Here is a 15,450-nt window from a genome sequence, read left to right on the forward strand (position 1 = left end):
AGTAAGGGGTTCTGTCCTCCACATCTCAGCACTGTTCCCATGGGATGAAACATTATCTCAACTTTCACTGACAGCTGTGCACTCTAATGAATGACCTTTCCAAGAAATATTCACAATAAATCAGTGTCCGAACATTTTCACTGTCACTCTGCTCTTCTCACAACACTGGGTTTCATTCCTTCAAGGGTACAGGGAAGGCAAACTGCAGTGTGAGGTGCAGCCTTGGGAATACCACCAGAAGAAATCTAAGTGAAGATGGAAACAGGTCCCCAAGGTGTGTGATTCATCATCTCAACAATTCATGCTGCTAGGATTCACAATGCTAGACTCCTGCCTGGAGTTTACTATCCCTCTGTCTGAGTGGAGGGAACAAGCAGGAAATCTTCCCTGTTCCTGCCACAGTTCAAAGTGATGTGAGCCTATTAACTCACATCACCATTAATTTCATTTTACATTAATATATAATATTGCTAATGCTTCTCTGTGGATTTCTCACACGTCAGAAGAAGCAAATACATGTTTAGTTAACTAACAGGATTCAGACAGAACCTAAAGAAATTACTGCAGAGTAACCCTGGCTTCACTGGTACCTCGTGAAGTTATCAGGGAGTCAAGACAAAACCAGCAGCACTTCCCATCCCACGTTGTGAACAACAGGACATTAATTCAGACTTAATCCAGGGTTCTTATAAGAGTCAATCCTTATCCAGTCTTTCATCTCCAAAAGACTGGGCCTATTCTCACAACCTCCTATTCTCCCCAATTTCACTTACCTGGAAAGAAGCTGCATGGAGATCTTCTTGTTCTGTTCTAATTAGTTTATATTCTCTGACAATTATTTTACCAAAGCTTAAATTATCATAAAACAAATTGTCATTCCTGTCATATCCTCAATTTATTAATAACTTTAAGACCAATATTTTTGTGCTGTGACAGTTTATCTTCTACTGCTGTCACAATAAAAATATTGTTAGAAAACAATCAGCAAATAGGTGAATGGTAGAGATCAAAGACAATTTGAATAACAATGAAAAGTACACCAAAGTAGAGGGTCAGATTTTTGAACAATTATTATATCACTAAATATAGACCACAATTTTGGAAACCAAGGACCAAAATGGTAAAGTGAGAAAACCACCTGTTCATATTATATCAGAAAAATGCAGTGAATTTAAGAGGGCAAAAACAAAGCATATTATCATATACAGGTTTCTATAAACTGGATTTCTATAGGCAGCTGAAGAAAAAGCACTGAAGCCATGAGTGCATGCATGACTTAGGCTGTCATTCAGTCTCCTGAACACTTGGAAGGACACCAGAGAGATCTGGCAGAGAGGCACAGAATTAATTTTATTTTTCTCTCTAAAAAACCTCTATATATGTGTGATAAGATTTTAGCAATAAGAAGTATAAATCCCAAGTGATTATTTCAGGATATCATTTAGCCTTGTAATTACTGTCGTCTCTTAACAGCTGCACGTTTAATTGGTTGCAATGCTTCAGGGGTGGAACGGTTTATCTTGGAGCTCCATCTACTGATGGGAAAGCGGCACGACGTCATTGGGAACCATCCCACAGCCTTCAGACAGAGCTGAGGAAACAGGCTGAGCACATTGGAACTGAATTAATATCTGTCACATACTTTCAGGCTTCTCTAGACAACGAATACAAATAGATCTTCTCTCTGTAGAAAGCCAAGATTGCATAAGATTTTACTCACAGAGCTCCACCTTCAGTAGGACTAAATGGGATGTATCAGAGTAAAGTAATTGTTCTTCGGTCCATTATCATTTTCATAAAAGATATTCAGCACTCTGTCCTAGAAAATAGAAATCACTCAAGCCTTTGTCTTTGGTATTCAACGTGAAAAACACTCAAAATATTGTTTAATGCCAGCTCTCTTTAAAAAGAACTAAATTGTTTTGTCAAATAAGCTATACCAGATTGTTACAGAGAGATCAAGGAAAATCAGACCTGTCTGAAGAATGGCAGGGCATTTGGAAACAGACCACATCTGAAATTCCAAACACTGGAAACAAGACAGAAAGAACAAACGCTTTCTCCGAAATTAACTGTGCAGAGACAAAGCAGTGACTGCATATAGAGATTTAGAGACAATTTTTTCCTACTGTCTCCCTATTCTTGAGAAAGGATGGATGCGATGTGACTTGTACCTCCCTGATGTGGCATCTTGCATTGATTAGAGAAGTTCTAAGAGCTGCTTCATTTTGCTATTCAGTTGCTTGCACCCCTATAAGTTTACATGAAGCAAAGTGCCCAAATAAACTGAGTTATTTGCAATCTTGAACCCAGCTCACGATGTGAAGAGTGGTTCCCAGAAAGGAATATGTATCACTGCAGAACACAAGGAGGAGACAGCAGCAACACATCTCTCCATAGCCTGGGGTGCCCTGCTGGACTGAGTTTTAGGAGGAATTCACTGCAGGAAAATCTCTGGAAATGCTCTGGCTGTGCTAGCACTGCACATAGCCTGCTGGCAACAGAGAGAAAAGGGGATGTGTGGCATCAAAAATATAACATTTTTCTAACAAAGAGAAAGAATGCTACAGGCAAGTGCAGTTACACCTGACAGCAAAATGACCCAGCCAGTCATCATGTGCACCAACCTCTGTCCAGACTGGATTCTACTCAGAGGAATAAGAATATTCAAAGAGAAAAACTAGGACATTAAAATTCTCCTTTGGAGATTTGTTCATATAATGAAGCACAACAGAGATCTTTTTGTAGGATTCTATTTCTATTCTGAGGTCTTTACTGGCTATTAATTAAAATTGTATTGTCTGTTTATATAGACAAAGACATTCAGGGGCTCAAGTAAAAGATAAAAAGTAGACTCCATATAATTAAAAAGAATTCTGAAAAATGTTTAATTATGTGTTTTATCCCCTCTGAAAAGCAATTTAAGTACATCTCCTTCGCTATCAATAATGACATTAACTAGACGATTTTCGGCCGTCTCAAGGACCCACATGTGCTGTGCTCTGAAATCCAGGGCCATGTACACAGACTGTGCATGCACAAGGCAGCAACTTCTTTTGGACATGACTGTGCTTCCTGAAACAGTGCTTTCAGCTCCATTCTTTCCAAATGTATTGTACATTTACATCTTTCTTTATTACTATGCCCAATGCACCATAAACATTAAAAGCTCTGTTGATTTTACAGGTCACTAAGAACTCAACCAGCAATACAGCAAAGTCATCACTGCAGCCTTTTCTTTCTCCTCATGAGTTTTGCTTTGGTTCTACCCTTGCACAGGGAACACCTACCTAATCCATAATATTCTGCTAATTATTCTTTGCCAAGAATACTTTTATCCATATGAAACTTCCACCTGCCACTGTGACAAAGCATAAACGCAAGGCATAAAGGAATAAGATCTAGCAGAAGCCCGTAACATTTTCTTGACAGAGTCGTTTAGTTTAGTTCGAATTTCTAGAAACAGCACTCTGTCGAGAAAGCACACCCCTCCTCCCAACCCCATTCCATGAATTCTTTATCCAGATCCATCCGCAACACAGCAAAATTTTGTCACGAGTTTTCAGAGACAGCAAGTGGCAGCACATCAGCTCCCACTGGGGCGGGCCCTGGCTGGCAAACAAAAGCTGGCAATGCCATGGATGAAGCTGTGGGTGTGGGGCTCCTGAGCAGGGCTAATGGTGCCAGGACTGTTAGTCCTTGTTGCCCTCCTGTCCCTGCCCTTCCACCCTCACAGAGTTTATAACCACAGCACAGAACAACTCTGCAGTGCTGAGGAGGCTAAAGCACCTTCCTGACCAAAGGAAGAGCTGCAGAGCAGAGGGCTTCGGGATGCATATTTTTTGAGAGACTGTAACCCCCCAGCTTTAACCCACCCCTCTCATTTTTGCCCCTGAGTTGTGGTCGAATGAGCCACAGCAGCCACCAGCTGCTGCCTCAACCCCAGGTAGTACAAAAACAGCAGGTGCCATGACAGTGCCAGGTTCTTTGCTGTAGCCAAGACCTTCTCAACGGCAGAAAAGCCTCAGACAACCCCTCCTTAGTTAAAAAAACTAACCTTTTCCTCAGTGGCTTCTTCCCCTGAGGGTTGGGATCCTCCCAGCCTGTGCCAGCTCCTCCTGGGCACTGCTGCCTTTCACCATCTGCCAGGCTGGTGAGAGCGCTTCTCTTGCTAGGGTGGCCATGTTGTGCTCCCCCTGAGGCAGAACCTCCAGGAAGGATGGGTTCATGCCCTGTGTGAAAGGAATGCAATGCGCACTTCAGCCACTGCATACTCTGTGTCTGTTTTCTACTTCTTCCTCCTCTTCCTGGGCACTTTTCACTTCCAGGGATGCCACACAGCTATTCTCTCCAGCTGCAGCACTGGGCTCCATGTTCCCTCTGAGGTGACCCTGTTCTTCTTCCCACCTCAACCTCTTCTCTGAGGTGCAGGGAGGGTCCTGCCAAAGCACCTGGGCTGGCAGGTCTGCAGGGACCCCCCAGCAACCCCAACCTGCACATGAGCAAGAAAGCTGTCATGAAAACATCCCTCGCCATGCCCTGAGGCTCAGACTAGCCCTTAGACACCAGAGAGACTCAGCTGAGGACCATGAGGGGAGTGCTCCGCCATCACACCTCCTTCTGCACAGCAAAATGGCTGCAGGTCGGGAAGGAGCACCGTGAAGGAGACCAAGGGCATGGGGCAGCAGGTAGAGCTTTCTGCTGCTACAGCACTGTTGTCTTTAAATGGAAATACTACATTTGTTTAATCTGTGCTTTCATAGATCAGACACAGAGAGCAGTGAATAGTGCAGGCACCCAGGCAGCAAAGCTACAACATGAACAGCAGGAGCTCTGCTTGCCCCAGGTAATTTTGAGGGGCTGAATTTGAGGAGACAACTACCCTTGTGGTTTCCTCCACAGCATTTTGACTAAAATTTCCAGATAATCTGTGCCCTTGTTCCATGTTTCCATAGAAAGACGCTTGTCTTTCAGAAACTGCCACAGTCCTGTATATTTCCTGTCTTTAGAGTCAGGTCACTCTCATACCTGAAAAGATTTAGTGGAGCACCAAAGTTCAGAAAAAAATAACTGAGTATATACTGAAACTCTCCTTTTAAGTGTTCTCGGAAATCCAATTATGGTTTTAACAGTCACTATTTATGCCTGAGTATCTGTGTGTACATATATGTATTACATGCCATCTGCCTGCACAGGAACATCTGTGAGACAGATTCTGCTCTGCTGGAAATACACACTTGTATGATTATTTCATGAGTTTTTCTTTGCTCTTGACAGTACTGATACCTGTAGTGCCATGTAGTGCCATTTCTTTAAAATAAGAAGAGCCTTTTCTTTTTACACTATTGGAAAGTCAGAGCAGAGTCTTCTGCATTATGTCAGTCTAAAATGATCACACATAAGGTCAGATCCTATCTTTAATAATTTTTGTTTCTAATAGTCTTCACTGAAAAGAGATAGATATCAACCAGTTTCTCCTTCCTTCTGCTTGGTTTAACACTGCCCAAATTGTATGTATAAGTATCAACAGCACCAGGACTGTTAAAAAGCATTCCATTGCTGATTGCCAGCTGTAGAGAGGAGTTCTTTCTGAGCAACAAGTCTATTGTTTCCATTTTTTATTTACTTTTATGTATTTAATTAACAATACATTCTTATACTCTGGAAGTCTTACTATAAGCATAAAGAAATTGAAAATATAAATTCGCTCCTCCTTCAGGTCTTCACATAAATTTTATTCTTCTGTTGATCATCTACTGTGGAACTGATTTAAATCAGGCTGAAAACCCTGAGCACAATATCTCTCATTTTCACTTCATTCTGTATATCTAACCTCCATTCTTTTTTCTCCTCCTACATATACTCATTCCCTCTCTTTCATTTTTTCCCAGATGCATACTTTCTTTCTAAATTATTCCTCATTTGCTCCATGTCTGTCTTTCTTCACCACATGCTCTGTTCTTCACCTTTTTGTTCTCATCCTTTTCTCCCTGTGAACCTTGCTGTCATAATGGAACCCAGTGTAAAAGGGAGACACTTTGTTTCATCATTTTTTATAAACAAGTGCACAGAGTTCAAACTGAGGAAATTATTCAGAACTTTTCTCTTTAATATAATTTCTTTAAATGTTACTTTGAGACTTACGTGTAATTTTCTGCAATGTACATAGTCTTGCAGTTTTTCCTTTTTTCCTCTTTGTTAGGTACAAAAATTTTGTGCATTCCATTAAAGCTACTCAATAATTTGCACCCAGAAAATCACATACAGGCACAATTTGAGAAAAAGTAAATCAGGATCTCCTTATAAGGCCTGTATTTAATCTTTTCTCTATGTAAGGTTCTTTACAGCAGGTTCTCTGATAACCCAAGGCTGGTGGAGCAGCCTTTTGCCCACACCCACTTTGGAGGTATCCAGAGCTAGTGCACAGGTAGCTCAAGGTGGAAGCCAATCATCATATGACAAATACAAAAGAAACAGGCTGTTTATCAATTGTCTGTTTTACAGGACAAATTGCTGCCCTCATCACAGCAATAGTCCAGTGACTATTAAGAATCTTACCTTACCCTGGGAAATGCCTCACTTTAGCCCAGGAGAAGCCACCCACAATCCCAAAACTCTAGTCTGTGAAGTTTTATAACTCCCAAAAATCCTAACTCTGTCCTGTGGAGCTCAGAGGGATGCAATGGAAGCTCCTGAATTAAATACCCTGATAACAGACTGAAATCCCTAATCATGCAAGTCATCTAATTGCAGTGTTTTCAGTTCTGCCATTTGCTCTTCATAAATCTGGTTATTTTCAGCTCTGTTTGTATTCTCAACAGTGTATGGTGTAACTGGTTCTTTCCTTTCACAGTAAAGTTTATATGTAGAATTGTTTGTAAAAACCTCCACAGACCCCAAAATTTGCCACTTATTGTGGCAAAGCCTAATAATTCACATAGAACTGTGACTTATCAAAGGACCTTTATTATGAAAATAAATCCTAATAAGAATTGCTTTGTCAGGCATTTTGCAATTAAGATAAAACTACCCAGAAAAAAAATGTAACATGTAAATGGAATGAGGATATAGAAATGGAAATTATCATATGTGAGGTAGGAAAAAAACTCAAAGAGCTTAAAGCACTGAAATTGGAAGGACAGGATAATCTCTGTCCCTGGGTTCTGAAAGAACTGGCACATGAAATTGCATGTCCAGCAGCAAGGATTTTTAATAAAGCTGCTGACTGGTAGCAAAGCACTACTGAAAAGCAAACCTCTTGCCAGGATTTCAGAAAGGGGAAAAAAGGATAACCAGAAAACATTAGAGTGACCTCAACAATATTCAAGGCTCTAGGAGATTTTTTATAAGAAAAACATCTATGTAAGTAGAAAAATGTGGAAAATGGGACAAAATGCAAGCTAACTTTACCAAAGGTGAAGCGGGTTGAGTGAATCTATTTCTGTTGATTAATACCACTGTTTTAATCAGTAGAAAGTGATGCAGATAATATCTAGTAGGCTTCTGTAAAGAAAGTTGTGAATAAAATGCTAAAGCAGGAAAACCCCTTGGCTGTGCTAGAAGAGGAGGGCTGTCTGAAGGAAGGGTATTATAATTCTTAAAGAATCAATATTGGAATCACTCTTATTTAATGCTTGCAGTAATGTGACACAAAAAGAGTATGCTAATGAAATTTTGCTGAAAGCAAACACTGAGATATATTACTAACACAGGAGAGGATTAAAGGCTCATACAGGAAATAGATACTGTGACAACTGGAATAACAGAAATGGAATGAAATTTAACAGCATATAATGTATGAAAAACCAACATCAGGAGCTCAGCATTTGGAAAACAAACACGGAAGAGAGACATTAGCTAAACATAAGCTACCTATGAGTCACTACTGTGAAGACATCTGTGGGAAAGCTGAACACAATCCTAAAATGTTCTAGGTTTGGTATTGCTAATAGACATACGAAAATATTCATATAATTGTACAAGGCATTCCTGAAATCTCATGTCAAATATTTATTTTTCTTCTCCATGTGTGAGTACCAGGACAGGTGGAAGAGCACTCTAAAAGCAGGAAAGCTTATCTTACTGAGATAATGAAGATAGTTCATCTTCTTTCCCCAGGCTTATTATCAAGTCACTAGCAATCCATAATATTCACCAGTTCACCATTTTGAACCACAAGACTGCAGGATGGATCAATGTCATGATAATGTGGCCAATAAATCAAGACTAAAACGTGTAATTTTGCAAGGATGGTTGCCTAATTATTGGCCCTGTGTAATCACCCATAAATCACACTTTATTTACGACCTCAAGACAAATATTCATGATAATCTCTCATTTTTTACAGTAATGGAAACCCATTTAGATAAGATTTCCTACAGATAACTGTAACACTTAACAAATAACACTTCGGAAAAGAGAAGATTAAGATCTGTTTACTGACTGAGACTTGTCTGATTTAAGAATATACACAAATATTTGAGTTACGACGTTATCTTGTTCCTTTATCAAAGAAAATTAATTACATTGTTTTTAACTTGTACTTTTTGTAAGAGACAGATATTGTGTCTAATTGGTGAATATGTTATATCTACTCTTCTATCCCAGGTTAATAATTTAAAATATGGTACAGATTTGTACAGTACAGACATGTACAGATTTTCTATTAAAGACCAGGAAACCTTTGGATGCCTGCCAGTAAATATTCTGTGAATGTTTTTGCCAACTGCAAATAACAGTAACTATCATTAACACTTCTACCTTAAAAACACAGTGTGCTCAAAAATATGAAACTTGTTTGGTTTTGTATGAGTTATGAGGTAAAGAATGCTAAAATAAAATATAAATATCGTAAATGTGCAATCTCATTAAACTTTGTAGATACACACTTTAGTCAGGAATGCTTATCGTTATGTGAATGTATTAATTCATTTCAGTATGTGTAGTCATGTTAGTGTTTTCATTCCATCAAATATTGGAAGATAGATCTTATATTAAATATATGAGAATGTTTACTACAGTATTGGAATACAGCACGTTCCAGGTCAATATCAGCAGAGTCATTGCCCATGGAAAACACAAATAGTATCTTAAGGGACTGGAATCCTGATAAACCTCAAGACAACAGTCCTGTTGTGTGTGAACCGATTAAAGTGTGAAATTTGTGGGCTCAATCTACTTAGAAAGCAAACTCTTTTCCAGGTATAAAGACATTTCTGGGGGTAAGGGCCAAGGCTGGCCAAGGCAGAGCTCAGCTGACAGCACGTTGTGCCCGGAGGGGACCCTGTGCCTGAAACAGCCTCCTCGTGCTGGGGTTATCACACTGAAATGCCAGAGCAGGTGTGCTGCACCTCCTGCCAGAAATACAACTCCTGCCCTCAGTCTAGAGATGCAATTTCTGTAAGACTTCAACTCTTCAGTGTTCATTTTAAATAAAAATGTGTGTGTTTGCTGGTGCTGTTATTTTAAAGATGATCATACACATGTAGAAAGACAGAGGACTGCTGTTGTCCAGCCACTACTAGGGCTCATTCCCAGGGATCAGTGCTCATCACAGCCATCAGGTTGCAATGACCTCCCGCCGCTGCTGACCTTGTATTTCCTTTTATTTCATATGTGTGTAACAGGCACGGGAAGCACAAGTCTGGAAGGTTCCAAGCAGCTTCCTCACAGCTGTGTGTGGATGGGTGAAGGCTGCCTGCCCTGCTCCTGTGGCTGCCCTTTCCTTCCTTCCTGCAGCTGTTGGGAGTTGATGGTGCCTCGGAGAGGCGGCTCTCGGAGCAGAGCGGTCGCCCAGAGAAACAGCCAGCTGAGGAAAGAGCTAAAGAAGGGACTGCCCCGAGCAGCTGCTGCTGTGTAGGTCAATCTTTCCAACAGCACAACCCTGCAGCTAAAGGCAACCTTTTGTGACAGTTGGGTCCCACAGCTGCAGGGAAATTGAAGAAATGATTTGGTGTCTTTTTCTATTTGTTTTCTGGAGTTAATCAAACTAAACTTTCCTGACTTTAAATCAGTTTTGGTTTAGATTCAAAGGAAATACTGCTAACAACCTATTGTCTGATTTTGTTATTTCTTTGCTTCATAATAACATATCTTGCAAATATTTCCATTTATTGTGATGAAAGACAATCTGATGACAAAGTGTGTAATGTCAAGAAAATGTGCCTCTTTGGCTTCCCTCTTGCTTCTGCAGGGAAAATACTTTACTATAGATTCACACCAGCATCCTCTTCTCGTTGTACCTGTCAAAGCTGCTGGCCAGCTGTCTGCTACTTTCATGTCCTCTTTGTCCATAATCCCTGCTGCCACAGGTGATTTGCCATCCACTGTTGAATAAGTGGACTCCTTTTCTAATTTGTTGCATCAAGGAGGTAAAAGAGGACGATGTCCTATCAATGCATTAATTTTATTTTGTATTCCACTTTTTACTTTCTACATTGTGCTGGTGGACTTTGAAGTTCCAGGAGCCAGCTGAGGTAGTTCATCAAACATTTCATGTTGGACAGAGAGAAATGCAACTTGTCTTAACACAGCAAGAAAGTCTGTCAGGGCAGGAGAGCTTTATTTTCTCAGTTTGGAGACAGGCAGGCATTATTTCAACTTGTCTTTTTATGTTCATATTTGCGGAAGCCCTCTCCTGTGAAAATATACCTCAAATATATGTACATTTACATATACTATATATATAATGCAGAAGGTTAAACTAAAGTGGAAATATTCTGTTGTCATTGTTCATAGAGAAATTTTATGGAAATAACATAGAAGAGAAGGAATGTTTCTGAACAGCGTCCCTCAGTACACCTGGCTGGAATCAGCTAAAGCAAATTCATCACTGCTGGTGCTTGTATTCTCTCCCCCACTACAAACCACAGTTTGTCTCTGACATATGGGATTAAGGAGCCAGCAAGAAGCTTTATCATCTCACTGGGAGTCTATCAATTCCCAGAATCATCCTCAAAAAGCAGATGATGTTCTATTGGTGTGAATACCAGAAACCAATTCTATGGTGCATGCCAGAGGTTAATCATCACTATTCTTGTCTGTTCTCTCTCCAAGGTAAACATTCTGATGATAGCCTTCATGCTATGCTGATAAGTAACTACTATTTGGTCATTTAATTTTTATTTGCTTCACTGAAGTATCTGTGAAGGGTCCAGGCCAAAGAAGAAGAAATTATGGCAAACAGCTGGTTTTATTTATTTTGCATTGTTTAAGTGACTTCAGATATTCTGAAATCTAATTCAGATGTGAGGTGGAGAAATGCAGTTACAAAAAGTGGGATATGTACCAGTGTTGACAATCAGAAATGGAATCCTGCCCACAGCAAGTACACTTGATGATTGTAGTGGTCTTTCAGCTGTCTCCTGCTTTATCCATCTATTAGCATTGCTTTAGGCTTGCTGACAAGGTAATGTGACAATTTCAGCACTAAATAGGTGCTAAGCAAAGATGACTCTAAACGGGCCACCTACTTACTGTGGGGAGCGTGACTGTTTCTGCATGAAATCCTTTTTTTGCTGTTTGGGAGAATTCAAATGTGATTTTCTGTTCTTTGTGTCTAAGATAATATGACAAGAACTATAGCTGAGGGGAAGGAGAATGAGGACTCTGGATTAGAAATGTGTTTATTTCTCTAGGCAGAAGAGTGATTGACAAGCCTGGTGGTATCCAGGGCAAAACCCACTAAATTTGGGAGCCTACTGAAGTAAAATGGTGCTGTAACTAAAGCACCCCTGCAGCTGCCATAGCACTACCACAGTGGACTGTTCTTTGGGTTTTCAGTTTCTCTTTTTTCTGTTAATGCCCACAAAGGTGACCTTCTAAAGAAACAAATGATTTCTTTTGAAGGGATAATTATTAAGTTTCTTAGACATGGAAAAATAAGCAAACTATCAGACTTCGATGATACAGTGATCCTTATTTATTGCAAGCTGACCAAACACCTCCCACAGGAGGTTGGGACCATGGATCTATTTTTTTCCAGATAGAGATCTTTAAACACTCTATCTCTTATTTGAGGAAAGGATCTGTGTGTGTGTATTTATGTCTGTCTCATTCTTTTCCCCTTAATGCATTTTATTTCCTGCTTATATGAGAGGTATGTTAATACAGAATAAAAACTGGTACGTGGTTTATTTCCTTGCTGGAGCTGATTTCTCTCCTGGTCCACCTTACCCTCCTGGTACTCATAAAATAACCAGATCACAGAGTTTCCAGTCTAATGACTATTGCTTTGCTCTTAAAGAAAGATCTTGTTACAATGAACAAACAGCAGTGTTACTAATAAAGTCTCTGCTGTTCATATTTCAGAACTGATTTCCTGTTATATATTAAAAAGATCCTCATTTTAAGTATATTTTAAGCACTTGAGCTTTTAGTTGTGTTTGTTAAAAAAACCCAGGGCTTTATATAACTTTTGTAAATTCTTAAGACTTTAAATATGTATAAACTCCATCCAGTTTTCTCTGATCACAGCACAGAGTTTCACCTTTTTGATATATCAGATGAAAGTCAACATCTAATTGTGCCCTTTTTAAAACTTGTGTAAAAACAACAACAAAAAACACTAGTGGAATTCCTGTTTGGATTACTGAAGACAACATTTTAAAATAAAGGCATTGTTCTGAAAGACAGTTGAAGAGGTAAATCTGTTTATATCAATTAAAACAACTTAACTGCAACCAGGTTTAAAATTTGTGTAACCCAAACACATTTCAGCCATTTCAAATTTTAAGGTAGATACAGTCTAATCATATTGAATTGCTTCTACGCTGCACTTTTCCTCACATTTTAAGAAAAATGTTTACTACAGTACAATTTCACAATGATTAGAAGGGTGGAAAATACAGTCTCCAGAAGTGACTCAAAGAAGTTTATTCATTGTCATGAGGGCTTGCTTTGGGCAGATCAGACAAGCTCATAGGCATGTCAGCAGAGAGCTGAGCCCTGCAGTTCTGTGACAGCACTGATGGATGTGTGCTGGTGTCAGCTCAACAGCAAAAGGGGGATTTTCTAATGCAGGTCTGTCAGGGGACGTTTGAAATACTTTAATATTTTTTATAAGGAGTTTCTAAATATGCTACTTATGCTAGATATGCTACTTATGCTAAATAGGCTACTTATTAAAATGATATTCTGGGCCAGGTGAAGGTGAGAGTCCTCCTTGGCCAGTTCTGCTTCTGCAGGTAAATCTTTTGTCAGTTCTACCCTCACTGATGGCCATAAACAACCTACCAAGCAGTTATAATGCAGAAGAGCTGATAATACTATCACTATATTAATTTTTATATAATGACTTATGGCAGTACATAATGGACACTTCCAAACTACGAAGATCATTTTTGAACAGAGGATTTCATCTTCATATGGAATGCCTTAAAAATTCAAAAGATACTCTTGATTTCTAAGCATAAGAAAACATGTATTTTGAATCAAGTTTGGAAATATTTCTAATGGAGATCTCAGACTGAACAAATTTCTTGATTATGTCGCTGTTGCTCTGTGAAATGTCAGATCTAAGCAGAACAATTTCCTTGCCAAAAAACATTTACTGTATAAAATGTTAGCTGGAAAATCTGAGAAGAAGGAAAAAACAAAACCCAATTTTCTGCTATTCATTTTTCAAGGCCATCTTTTGATTTGTTCCCTTTTAGCTAAGTCATTGTTTTTCCTCGCTGTTTCATGTACCAAGCAAACTGCATACCAAAACCACACACTTTGTGAGTCAGAAATTGGAAATGAGTAGAGATGTTATTGCTATTGCCTTCAGTAACATGAAGTAAGCAGGTTGCCTTCCTTTCATTTTGGCAGGATGATAATTTTTATAAATGCTATTTTAATACACAACTCTGTACACACTTTATGTTACGCTCCCACCATATGTTACATAAATTGCTAAACTAAGTTTTAAAGAAAAGAATCTTTATTGTGCCTCATTTTCTTTCAAATACGAGCAAAGAAGAAAATTATAATAGACATGAAGCTGCATCCATGTGCAAGTCTACATCTCATTCCAAAAATGTATTTTGAAATTGTTCTGTCTTCTCTTTGTGATGGTCTTGCTTAGGGTGTGTGATTAAGCTAATTCAAATATATACACAAACACATAACAGGATTGGAAGAGCAGAATTCTTTGAACTGTTTGCAGAAATAAGTCTCCAGAAATAAGGATTTACCTCACAAACACAGTAAAATGTTCACTTTTCTATAAAAAGCAAGTCTAATTACGTTTGAAACAAACTATATGTAGAGTATAATAAATCCTAAATGTTTGGGTGAAAGATGTTCAAAAGGAAAATGCACACGAGTTTGAAAGTTGTGGTTTAATTAATAGAGAAACTGTTACAGCCCATGGCTGGTATACCTTTTTAAAGAGAGAAGAGATAAATTTCAGTATATTTGAGTAAATGTATCAAATAATAGTAGTATGTGACTCAGAATAGAAAATTACTGGGGAAGATGTACCTTTCTCCCCCACTGCTCAAGTATCCAAACGAACACAGATTGGGTATCTATGAAAAGATATAATTACAGTTTTTTAAATTATGTCATCCATCCTCTTTCATTCTACAGCTAAATTATCACATTCTCAGGATAGAGTAAAAATGTGGAGCATAAAATTAGGACTATTTTATCTGTCTATATTTAATACAGAGTCAATGTTTAGAATGAGTACAGGAACATCGAGGCCGTGGCACAAGCGAGCAGCATTTCAAGGCTGCATTTAAGAGGAGCTCCTATTGAAGGCACATCAACCAAGTGCCTTTCTGAAGGAGGAATAAATGGTAAGGGACACATGGCCGTGCACATGAAGGTTTCTAGACTGCCTGCAAGTGAGGGCAGGGAGCTGATTCCACTGACACGTATGCCTTGCTGCCTCTGCTCCCAGAAGGAGCTGCTGTGCCTGCAATCCCTCGCCCAGCTCCTACAGAACAGGAACGTGACCTGCCCTGTGCCCGGGCAGCTTTGGCCCTGCTGTTGCACAGGATCCCTGACTGCGTGGCTGCAAAGGCATGGCTGAGAGCCCCCTCAAAAAAGCAGCTACTGAGGACTCATCTGCAATTGGGATAGTAAAATCTGCAGGCTGGGACTGGAGCTGTGCCTAGTGGTCCAGGGGTTGTGTGCATTTAGGATTTGGGTATGAATTGCTTTCAAGAGCAAGTCCAGGCTTGTCTGCTGGTATTGCACTTTCAAAAACATCTCCCCAGGAGGCAAAATACTACTGGAAACCTGCGGGTTTAGGTGCAAAGTCCTACTGAGTCTTTTGCAAAGTGAGAAGTCTGAGCTTTGGTGGCTTGCAAGGGCACAGGGGCTTGGCTGCTCTCTGCAAACGAGACTGTTGCCAACCCAGACTGTTGCCAAATCTGTAAAGGGCCTGCTATTGCAGGGGCCTTATGCCCCAAGGTGTTGAAGAGTGCACCCAGCTCTTGCTCCAAGGGAAGGACTTCTGCT

This window comes from Corapipo altera, unplaced genomic scaffold (genome assembly GCF_003945725.1).
Source record: "Corapipo altera isolate COAL_440 unplaced genomic scaffold, ASM394572v1 112, whole genome shotgun sequence".
NCBI classification, from domain to species: Eukaryota; Metazoa; Chordata; class Aves; order Passeriformes; family Pipridae; genus Corapipo; species Corapipo altera.